We start from the raw sequence: 12,588 nt of genomic DNA, 5'->3' as shown, positions 1-12,588 counted from the left end.
ACTTTGTCCCATCCCTGTGCTTCCTGTTCCTCCTGTCGGTGTCTCGTGGTGAGTCCAGCTCCTGACCCCAAGCCCTGGACGAGTGTCCGTGGCAGTGTGGGAAGGACCGATTCTCACATCTGTTACTGAGTCCCAGACTTCCTGCAAAGTGTGTTTGCTAGAGAGGAAGCCCCCCCTGGGCTGCCCACTGCGGGGCTGGAGAAGTTTGTTTTCCTGGCCCTTGGATTTTAAACTGAGATGCCATTGACATAAAACATTGTCTTAGGTCTAGGGGCAAACATATGATTGCATCTGTTTTTAGTGTGAAATGATTATAAACAATACTTTTAGTTACCATCCATCACCAAAAAGAGTTACAATTTTTTTTCTCGTGGTGAGAACTTTGAATATTTACTCTCTTGACAATGTTCGGATATGAAATACAGTGTTGGTTACTATAGGGACCATGCTGTACTTTACAGCCCCAGACTGGTACCTGGGAGTTTGTTCCCTTTGTCCCTTCCCCCATTTCAACCACCTCCTACCTCTGGCAACTACCCATCTGTTCTCCAGATCTATGCGTTTGTGTTTTAATCTCATGTGTAAGTGAGATCGTGCAATATTTTTCTATCTGATTTACTTCACTTATAATGCCTTCAAGTCCACTCACTTCATGTCACAAATGGCAGGAGTTCCTTCTTTTTATGACAGCCATATTCATGTTATATACAAGGGGGCCCCCAAAACCCAGAATTTATTTATAAAAAGTTGCATATCTATTCTTACATGTTTAAACTTCAGTCATCTTCAAAGTACTCTCCATTTGATGTGATACACCTATCAGGATGTTTTTCCCACTGCTCAAAACAGTTTTTGAACTCATCAATTTTGATGTGTTTTAGTGATTCTGCCATTTTTTTTGTTTCACCTCTTCCATATATGCAAAATGTTTCCCTTTGAGGACTTTTTTCATCCAGGGAAACAAAAAAAAGTCAGTCAGGGTGAGATTGGGTGAATAGAGGGGTGGGGCATGAGGGTCATGCTGTTTTTGTTAAAAAAAATACTGAATACTCAACGTGGAGTGGGCAGGTATGCTTTGAAATCACCCATCATGAAATGGGCCAACACATTGATAGTGTCTTCCAAAAGCCTCTCACAACACCACCAGCCGGTGTACTGATACAGATGGGTTCCTAAAACAGATGGGTTATTACCTAGCAGGGGAAGCATGTACTACAAGGGGCCCACCCTCCAAACACAATCCCGGAGTTTTGTGGGTACCCCCTTGTATTTCTTAATGTACTGGAGAGAGGCATGCCCTGTGGACACTCCCAGGGTGTGGAACAGGACTTAAATGACAAATACACTTCAATGTTCCAGTCCCTTAAGCTTTTGAATTCTTCCTTGTCCGTTGAAACAAGAGACAGTAGGCATTTCCATATTGCACTTACTGGACGATCATTGCATGCATTATTTTAGCCAACCGTCCCAACAAACTTTTAGAGCCTTTTCTGTCAACTCAAGCTGCAGACATAAGTACAGAGTCTATGCCTGGTGGGTCCAAATTAATAAAAGTCACTTAATCCAAATTGATGTTTCACATAACATCCCTACCATTTATTATTATCACACATACACCATATTTTTCTGCTTGTGTAAATTACAAAACTCACATAGTTTTCTCAAAGTGCAGCACACTTCCTCATGGTTCCCTCCCTGTCCCTCAGCTTTGGGGTCCCACAGGGACTTGAGTCTAGTCAAGGTGGCACCGGCCTTAGAAGAGTCATTACTGTGCTTATCCTTGTGTGTTTCCTCTTGCACATTTGTCCAGTCTGTGGCAGGTACTGAATTATTCTAGTTTGCTTTAGTATCAGTGACATCTCTACAGTGAACCATTCCCAGATTTCCAACCTCTGGTTTGGAACCCTTGAGAACTAACATGGCTCTTTTCCTGAAGCTCTTCAGCTGAATCTGGGGTCTTGGATACAATCATGGAGACCGTCCCCAGTGACTATGAAGAGCATGTCCAGGTTCACATCTGTGGGCCACTCAGAAACTGCTCAGCACATCTCTGGGGTCACCGCAGACACTGGAACTAGAGAGCAGGAAGCCCATGGGGCTGCCCCAGCGGGCCTCACTCCTGTGTTGAGCGATGCTGCAGCCCAGGACTTAAACATTTTTTTAATTGGCTGGACTCTGGAAGCAGAAATTAGTTTCTTAATTAATGCTTTTCTTTTATCTTCAGAGAAACTATTCCTCATTAACCTTTTGATGGCTGACACCGTACAGCACACCTTCTATTACCAAGTCTCAATTGATGCTACTACTGATCCTTGGTGAACAAAAGGTAAGTAAACAGAAATATGTTTACATTATTCAGAAGAAACAAAAGAAAGAAGAAGGTCTCTTCTTCAACCAGAGATGGTCTGACAAAGCTTTTTATTTGTTAATTTTCACCTGAGAATATGTTCATTGATTTGAGAGAGAGAGAAACATTGATCTATTGCCACCCACATGTGCCTCAACTTGGGATTGAACCCACAACCTAGGTATGTGCCCTGGTCAGGAATTGAACCCGCAACCTTTTGATGTATGGGGCTATGCTCCATCCAATGGAGCCGCCTGGCCAGGGCCTGGCAAAGCTTCTTTTTAAATTTTTTGTAACTGTTAAATTTTGGAGGTGCATAGGTTAATAACATCATATACATTTTACACGTATGACTTTGTAGTACAACATAATACACTCCATCATTTGCTCACCTCCCAAAGCCCAGGGTCCTTTCTTCATCTTGCACTTGACCTTGTTTGCCCTCTGCACCCTGCCCCTGTGCACCTTTCCCTCTGGTCACCACAGTTCTCTGTCTGTACGTTGGAGGTTTTTCCTTGTGTGCATTTCATTTGTAGCTTTTAGCTTCCTGTTTCACAGATGACAGCACCTACAGAATGTGCCACCTCATCCACTTGATTGATAAAATCCCACCCTCTGAGTCCCACCTGTGATAAAGCATTGCATGAGACACAGGTTATCTTTGTATATTTTTGCCTGGGAGTAAGAACTGTCCACAAACCTTTTCTCAAATTCTGAGAAGAATTACTAATCATGTTTCCTCCATGTCCCTGACTCTTGATACAAAACATTGGCCAGAGCCATGAGTCAGCATATACCTGTGTATCTGGTCATTTGTCACTGGGGCAAAGTGAATGACGAGGTTAACTGCTCCCAACTCTGCCCCTGGTGACAGTTTCCCTGACCCACTGTCCTGCTCAATTGTCCACAGGTGGCCTGTCTTGTTGCAGCTGTCCACTTCCTAGTCATTCGCTGACATCAGGCTAACGGATGTGCAAGCCAGCCCACGGCCTCCCTTCCTCTGTCAGCAGGGCCCAGGGAGCTCCCCATGCATCCAGGGGTCTGGGCTGAGAGGGGGACCCACTGTAGAGCAGGAGAGACAGAGGGCCACTGGGCCACTATTTATATAACTGACCTGTGCCTGCAGGGTCCTGCCACTTTAGTGGACTCTGTGATCTTCCTGTGCATGGCCTCTGTGTGACTCTGTGGGTGCCATCAGACCCAGGTCATAATGGAGAACTCAGGTTCCATGGTAACCTGGTAGCCTGTAGTTCAGCATTTTTTTCTTGGAAACCAAGGAAACCCTGTGGGACAAAACACAGCTTATTCTGAGGGGTGATGAGAGCCCCTTCCCCTGACTGTCTGCCCCTCCGAGGTGGGACCGACTGCTTTGGGCCTCAGAGGGGTGAAGGCACCGTGATGCCCAGATGGACCTCAGCGTGCTCCTGGGGCCCCTGCCTGCCCCAGGTCCCTGCAGAGCCAGGGCTGCAGTGGAGCTCAGCCTGTAGTGTTTTTCATTTTCTTTTTTATCTTTATTTTTTATTGTTTACACTATTACAGATGTCCTTATTCCCCACTGTGTGTCCTTCCACTCAGCCTTCACCCCCTTCCCTGTGTGTCCTTCCACTGTTCCTGTGTCCTGCCATCCAGCCCCCCTCCCCCTCCCCTCCAACAGCTGTCAGCCTGGAGCTGACAGCTGTCAGTCTGTTGCATGCGTCCATGCCTTTGTTTCTGTTTTGTTCATCATATTTTGGTTATTAGATTCCACATGTAAGTGAGATTGTGTGGATTTGTCTTTCTCTGACTGGCTTATTTCACTTAGCATAATAATGTCCAGAGTCCATCCATGCCATTGCAAAAGGTAAGATTTCCTACTTTTTAAGAACTGTGTACTATTCCATCATGTGAATGTACCACAGTTTTTGTGTCTGTTTTTTTAAAGATTTTATTTATTTATTTTTAGACAGAGAAGGGAAGGAAAAAGAGAGAGAGAGAGAAACATCAATGTGCGGTTGCTGGGGGTCATGGCCTGCAGCCCAGGCATGTACCCTGACTGGGAATCGAACCTGCGACACTTTGGTTCGCAGCCCGCGTTCAATCCACTGAGCTACGCCAGCCAGGGCCACAGTTTTTTTATCTACTCACCTACTGATGGGCACTCGGGCTGTTCCCAGATCTTAGCTATTGTAAATTATACTGCTATAAATGTAGAGATGCATATATTGTTTTTGAATTAGTGTTTCAGGATTTGTAGGATTTATCCCCAAGAGTGAGATCACTGGGTCAAAAGGCAGTTCTGTTTTTACCTTTTTGAGGAAACTCCATTATGGTTCCCACAGTGGCTGCCCCAGTCTGCATTCCCACCCACAGTGCACGAGGGTCCCCTTTCTCCACATCCTCGCCAGCACTTGTTTTTTGCTTTATTGATGGTAGCCATTCTGGCAGGTGTGAGGAGGTATCACATTATGGTTTCTGTTTTCACCTCTCTGATGATTAATGACATTGAACATTTTTTAACATGTCTGTTGGCCATCTGTATGTTGTCTTTAGAGACCTGTCTATTCAGGGTATTTGCCCATATTTTAATCGAATTGTTTGTCTTCCTGCTGTTGAGTGGTATAAGTTCTTTATATATTTTGGAAACTAACCCCTGATTTGATGTATCATTGGCAAGTGTTGTCCCAAACAGTGGGTTCCTTTTTCATTTTGTGGGTGGTTTCTTTAGCTGTGCAGAAGCTTCTGACTTGGATGGAGTCCCATTTATTTTTCCTTTGTTTCCCTTGCCCTAGGAGACATATCAGCAAAGATACTGCTACAAGAGATGTCTGAGGTTTTACTGCATGCATTTTCTTCTATGATTCTTATGGTTTTGTGACTTTTTAAAAAAGATTTTATTTATTTTTTTTAGAGAGGGGGGAAGGGAAGGAGAAAGAGAGGGAGGGAAACATCAATGTATGGTTGCCTCTCACACTCCTCCAATTGGGGACCTGGCCCGCAACCCAGGCATGTGCCCTGACTGGGAGGCGAACCAGTGACCCTTTGGTTTGCAGGCCTGTGCTCAATCCACTGAGCTACACCAGCCAAGGCTGGTTTTGTGACTTCTACTTAAGTCTTACATCCAGTTTTAGTTTATTCTTGTGTGTGGTGGAAGTTGGTGGTCTCATTTCATTTTTGCATGTACTAGTCCAGTTCTCCCAACACCATTTATTGAAGAGACTGTCTCTTTTTTTAAGGGGTCCCATAACCAGTTATTCATTCCCTGTGTATTCCAGCTTTTTAAAAAGATTTTATTTATTTTTAGAGAGATAGAAAAGGAGGAAGAAAGAGAGGGAGGGAAACATCGATTGGTTGCCTCCTATATGCCTCCAACTGGGGACCCAGCCTGCAGCCCAGGCGTGTACCCTGACTGGGAATTGAACCAGCAACCTTTGGTTCACAGGACGATACTCAATCCACTGAGCCACACCAGCCAGGCTGAAGAGACTGTTTTTACTCCATCCTATGCTCCTGCCCCCTTTGACCATAGAGTCATGGGTTTATTTCCAGGCTGTCTGTTCTGTTCCATCAATCTGTCTGCCTGTTCTTATGTCAGTGCTGGTTGTTTTGGTTACAGTGTCCATGTAGTACAGTTTGACATCAGGTATTGTGGTACCTCCAGCTATGTTCTTCTTTCTCAAAATTGCTCATGCTATTCAGGGTCTGTTTGGGTTCCATATAAACTTTTGGAATATTTATTCTAAATCTGTAAAATATGACATTGGGATTTTATAGTATTTTCACTTTTTCAGATAGATGCCCCGAGGGGAATTGCTAGATCTCATGGTAGTTGTTGTTTTTTTTTTTTAATATTTGAAGGACCTCCATACTGTTTTTCAAGTGGCCACACCAATTTACAGTCCAACCAAGAGTGCACGAGGTTCTCTTTTCTCAACGTCCTCTCCAGGACTTGCTGCTTCTGACTTTTAGCTCATTTCCTTGCCTGTTCAATCCTGCCTCTGCATGAGGAGTCTGTGTTCTCCCCACTCGATGCTGCTGCTCCAGCGGGGACCTCTTGGTGACTGGAAATGCCCCTCCTCAAACCGCCTGCAGCTGGCCAGCACGTCACTAACTCCCCCACTTCCCTCCTTGGTGGTGTCACCTTACCAAAGGTCATGTGGCTTCTTTACGACACTTACGTTCTCCCCCTCCACTGCCTCCCCTCCAGTTCCTGCAAAGCCTGTCTGTTCTGGTTCCCTCAACCCCTGCCTTTACCACCTGTGATCTTAACCTGCAGCTTCTGTGCATCCTTTCGTGGGCCTTCCTTACCTCCTCCACCCCTTCCTTTACTGCCGCTGGACCCTTGGTTCCAACCAGCTCCTCAGCTTCTGGGGGCCCTAGAGTGGTGGGCTCCTGTCCCGTCAGAGGCTCACAAGCTCTCAGGGATCCCCTCACCCCCATAAGCAACTCCCAGAAGCTTAACAAAAAGGAAGACTATTTGGAAACAGACTGGATGTTTTATCCACTTAGGTGAGGCCTTGGAGATGCTCAGACAGCAGCTTGAGATCGCCTCAGTGTCTCACCTAGAGTGAGGTTCACAGCCCAGGTAAGATCACACATCAGGGCAAAGAGACTCTTACAGTTCTCCTCCATCTCAGGAAAGAGCCTCGGCCCTCATGTTGAAGAGCTCACCTTGAACTCCCTCTGCCCTAAACACATTTCCAGTGCCATGGTGCAACACGGAGCCACAGAAGGAAACAGCTCTCAGATAAACGAGTGGGACTTGTGTTGTTTTATTTATGCCTGGCTCACAGCTAATGATTTTAAATGAAAACCATAAGATCTGTATTTGCATTTGTGTGTGTATGTATATATATACACATACACACATATACATATATATGCATGAATACATAATCTATATAGATATGTGCATATATAATATATTTAAAAATGTATAATTTCCCAGGCTCCTGAGGGTATTACCTAACTAATTTTAAGTATCTCTTAAAAGAGTTTCATGCTAATTGGCTTAGAGTGAAATAAGCACTTAATATAAATTAAATGAAATCTATTTAATCTCCCTGATATATAGGAGCAAGCTCAAATGTGTACCTGTTTGGGAAATTCTCTGCTGAATAAGAATCCTTTGATATTGCCCTGGCTGGTGTAGCTCAGTGGATTGAGTGCGGGCCTGTGAACCAAAGGATCACCAGTTCGATTCCTAGTCAGGGCACATACCTGGGTTGCAGGCCAGGTCCCCAGTAGGGGATGCATGAGAGGCAACCACACACTGATGGTTCTCTCCCTCTCTTTCTCCCTCTCTTCCTTTCTCTCTAAAAATAAATAAATAAAATCTTAAAAAAATTTAAAAAAGAATACTTCGATATTGTTGACTTAACACAGGTAGGTCTTCAGGGCCATTGACATTAAATATAACACAAGCATATATTTCTCCTCTGCTTGGCTTTACTACTCAAATCAGCTAAATTATACACACTGAGTGTTTAAGATTATGAAAATGATACATTTAATTTTAATAAAATGAAGTCATTATTCTGACAAACTTTATTTTAACAATGATTGTGTTTTTTCTAATATGTCCACTAAATCTAGTTTCCAAAATATTTTTGGGAACTTGTAACCTTAAGAGTTATGCAAAGTTATACAGTTGGTGGGTAGAAAATAGATAGGGGGAGGGTAAGAATAGTATGGGAAATGTAGAAGCCAAAGAACTTATATGTATGAGCCATGGGCATGAACTAAAGCAGGAGAATATGGATGGGAGGGGGTGTGCAGGGCAGAGGGGAGTGAAGGGGGGAAAATGGGACAACTGTAATAGCATAATCAATAAAATGTATTTTTTAAAAAAGTTATGCAAAGTTATATAATACCTTTTGAAAATATAAATAATTTATAAATAAATAAAGTATTGACACATTGATTAATTAGCATAAGTTTAAGTTTGTATACATCTGGATTCCTATTTTTGTATAGAGCAGAGAGACTAAAAATATTTGGGTCTGTTCATCAACATTTTCTTGCCACCTTAAAAAAAGTGTGACATATTCCTGCCACCACTGGAAACAGCTGTGCTTGAACAATAAAAAAATAAATAAAATAAGAAAAAGAAATAGTATCCAAAAATTAACTCAAAATGGATCATAGGTTCTAATGTAAAACATAAAATAATAAAATTCTTAAGAGAAAATCTTTAAAAAAGTTGTGCCATGAAAACATGTCCGTCTAGACATTGTGAGGTGGTGCACTCACACAATCTGCTAATTAGCGGCACTAATAGGCATCACTTTCAACCACACTGAATATTTACATAAAGACACTGATAAGGTCATAATTGTAGCTAGCATGATAAAACCCTCCTGCATTCAACCCAAAACACTCTTGCCCCTTCCTCAGAAGAGGAGGTACATCGCTGAGCAAAGCTCCTTCTTCTCTCTGGTGTTCCGTGATGAACAGTATGACGTCTGGGTGTGACAGACAGTCTGCAGTTGTTCACTTCCGGTTTTCTCTACAACACAGAGGTTACTAATGGCTAACACTTAATGATCAACATGTAAAATTAAACTTTGGGTCTGTTCATCAACATGTTCTTGCCACCTTAAAAAAAGTGTGACATATTCCTGCCACCACTGGAAACAGCTGTGCTTGAACAATAAAAAAATAAATAAAATAAGAAAAAGAAAAATGATAAGAAATGATAAGAGTGAGATAAAATTTTTATATACCAAATATGGAAGCAAATTAAGATGTGTTTTTATAAGAAAAGTATGTAAGGACTGTGGGATTTTTTTTACAAAAAGTAGGAGTAATTTTGTTCTTTTTTGTGATTTTATTTATTTTTTAGAGAGGGAAGGGAGGGAGAAAGAAAGAGAGAAACATCAATGTGTGGTTGCTGGGGGTCATGGCCTGCAACCCAGGCATGTATCCTTACTGGGAATCAAACCTGCAACACTTTGGTTTGCAGCCTGAGCTCAATCCACTGAGCTATGACAGCCAGGGCTAGTAATTTTGTTCTTAAGTAAAATGAGAGCAGAGAAGAAATAGGATAAAACCTGAGGATAGTCGGAGATAAGGAAGTTTGTGTTTTGAGATCTGTGCTGGATAAAATTAAATGAATTTATTTATAAGGATCAATGTAAATTCAGCTAAATAATACATTAATAAAAACTAAGTGTTTTATTTTTTTACTATTATTTATTTAATTTTAGAGGGAGGGGGAGGGAGAAAGAGAAGGAAGAGAAACATCAGTGTGTGGTTGACTCTCCCATGGCCCACACTGGGGACCTGGCCTGCAACCTAGGCATGTGCCTTGACTGGGAATCAAACTGGCAATCCTTTGTTTCACAGCCCACATTCAACCCACTGAGCTACACCAGCCAGGGCTTTATTTTCTTTTTTAAATAGATTTTATTTATTTATTTTTAGAGATAGGGGAAGGGAGGGAGAAAGAGAGGGAGAGAAACAACATTGTGTGGTTATTTCTGTCATGCCCCCCTACCAGGGACATGACCCATAACCCAGGCATGTGCCCTGACTGGGAATTGAACCAGTGACCCTTTGTTTCACAGCCCAGCACTCAATCCACTGAGCCATACCAGCCAGGGCTAAACTGGCTGGTATGTGTTTTATATTCTCTCTGTTAAAACAACAAATTTTCTTAGATTACTGTTTGTTTCTTAATAGACTATAAAAAGCTTTCTTCAACTTTTGAGTAATCTACCAAGGGCACAAAGATTCTGTGATGTTCAAAATAATATCCATGTTTCATGTTGCCTTTGTCATTCCCTAGATTACTCAAGTGAACCAAATCTTCTCATTTTTTGTATTATATTTGAAGTATTTTATTGCCACTTTTGTTCAATAGGTAAGTGATTACTCATTCACAAGGATATATAATATTAGAGTTCTCCAGAGAAGTGATACCAGTAGGAGATCTATATCTATATCATCTATCATACCTGTTTATAACAAATGTGTATTGATGTATCTATAATTATATATCTTTCCACATATCTATATCTAATCAATATATACAGATACATTTTTCTCTATAGCTGTCGTTGGGGTTCACCATAGGAACTGGCACGCACAGTCGCAGAGCCTCAGCAGTCCTGTGCTCCGCCAGCAGCAGGACCTGAACGTGTTGGGATAACGTTGTCCAGGGAACCAGGGTGCTGCAGCGCCCAAGGGGTAGACCTGGTGACTCTCGAGTCCTAAGGCAAGAGGAGGAGGACGGCCCCAGTAGGAGATAGAAGTGACCCGCCCTGTGTTGTTCTTGGTTTTTTGTTCTGTGCAGGCTGTCTATTCAGACTGGATGGCCCCCGAGGGCACCGGTGAGGGTGGGTCTCTCCACCCAGTCGGCCTACTTCAGTGCTAATCCCCCCTCCCCCTCCCACACACCCAGAAGTCATGTGATACCAGCTGTTTTAGCCTGCGTTAGCTATATCAAGCGGACACAGAAAACTAACCATCAAAAGTCCACCCTTTGCCAACATGACACCTATAGACGTCACTTTCCAGCACACTAAACCTTCAAATAAAGGCCGTGATAAGGTTGTAATTCTGCCCTAAGGGATGAAAACCTATCCTGCCTCCCACCAAAAACACTCTAGCCCCTCCCCCAGAAGAGCAGGTAAGCTATTAAGTGAAGTTTACTCTTGCCATTGGTATTCTGTAATAAATAGTAGCATGTGAAATTGAGAATACTTAATACTATGCTACAAATTCAGTACATGTCACACTACATGATAAAGAAATAGGGACAAATACAAAGAAATTTGCCTAGTGCATGCGTGTGTACATACAAACGTGTTCACAACAAAGTGAGGAAATCACTATGACAGTTACAGTCTTTGATTCTTCAGTTGCTCATGGAGTAGTTGCTGGTATTCACACTTATGCTCTTGCACTAGAAACTGTGTTCTTGTTCTCCAGCAAGCGGCTCAGCTGGTGGTGGTTCTTTACCTGGTGGGCGACCAGCGCTTCTATTCCTGAGGGGTCTGGGCCATCGCTAGTGTTTCTTGGAGTAGGTCGCTGCAGTCTCTCATTGACCTGAATCACAGGACGTGGTAGCATAGGACACGGTAGCCCCAGGGGATCCCCATGTTCCAGACAGACTCTTCCCTCCCGTGTGGAGGGACTGTCCGTTTCCCTGTGGTGATGACAAAGATGCTCTGCCTGACCAAACTGAGTCAGGCTCAGGAACCTTCTCTGAGACCCATGTGGGCACTCACCTGTAAGTCCTCAGCCAGGAGAACCTGGCTGGGTCAGTGTAGCGAGTGTCTCCTCCTCTGGGTCCAGTCACCCTCGCCGTCTGCCTGGCCTCTCATCCCCCACCACTCGCCCGTGAGACTTGCTCTGTGCTCAGCAAGTCTCCTGTTGGGTAGATTACTCAGAGATCTCTTTACCCCTAATGTCTCCTCTGAGTAATTTTCAATCTACTGAAGCCCATCAGTGTTTTGGGCTGTAAATTCCTATTTTTTTTTCTGTCGTATTCAAGAATTGAGCTGGTTCTATGCTGAGATAGCCTTCCTCCCATTGCATTGGCCTTGAATAAAGTCTGTTTTGATCATCTTAATTAATGTCTGGTGATGTTATCTTTTTTTTCTTTTGTTTTGATAGTTCTGGTGCTACAACTCAGTAAGGATCAGGCTCCTCCCTGGAGCCTGGACCCTGCACGCAGGACCCTGCACATGCACACGCCTTTGAAGCCCTCGTCTCAGTGCCTGACTTCTGACTCACTGATGGGGAGCCCTCGGTGAGTCCGACTCCTGGACTGTTGGTGCTGTTGCTGATGGGGCAGATGCTGATTCTCCAGGACTGAGTGCAGCGTGTAAGGCAGCCTGGGGTCCCGGACAAAGAGGGGCTGGAGGAGAATGCCGGGTTTGTGTTTGTGGAAGCCAGGCAGGTGCAAGCTGGGCTGTAGTACCCAGATTCTCTGTTCACGAGATGAAGGTTTCATTAGTGAGGACGTGAGAGCATCTCCGTGGACTGAAAAACTCTTGGAACTGTCCTCCGCCAGCCCTGTCTGTGTTGTTTCTGGTGGGCACGAGCTTACTAAGTTTGGTTTGGAGCCCAGACCGGCCCCTGCAGACGCCCCACTCCCCTTGCAGCAGCCCCCTGTCCTCCTGTTACTGCCTGGCATCTTCTCCTCAGTCCCCGACAAGCCCCTCCCTCCTCTGTCCCCCTGGCTGACATTTCCCCTCCCACTTCAGCCCCTCAGCAACCTGAAGTCCCTTTGATTTTTAGGAACCCTGTCCTCCATG

The sequence above is a fragment of the Phyllostomus discolor genome, chromosome 12 (genome assembly GCF_004126475.2).
Source record: "Phyllostomus discolor isolate MPI-MPIP mPhyDis1 chromosome 12, mPhyDis1.pri.v3, whole genome shotgun sequence".
In the NCBI taxonomy this organism is placed as follows: domain Eukaryota; kingdom Metazoa; phylum Chordata; class Mammalia; order Chiroptera; family Phyllostomidae; genus Phyllostomus; species Phyllostomus discolor.
The sequence above is the reverse complement of the archived record's forward strand: the minus strand, read 5'-3'. Positions refer to the sequence as shown.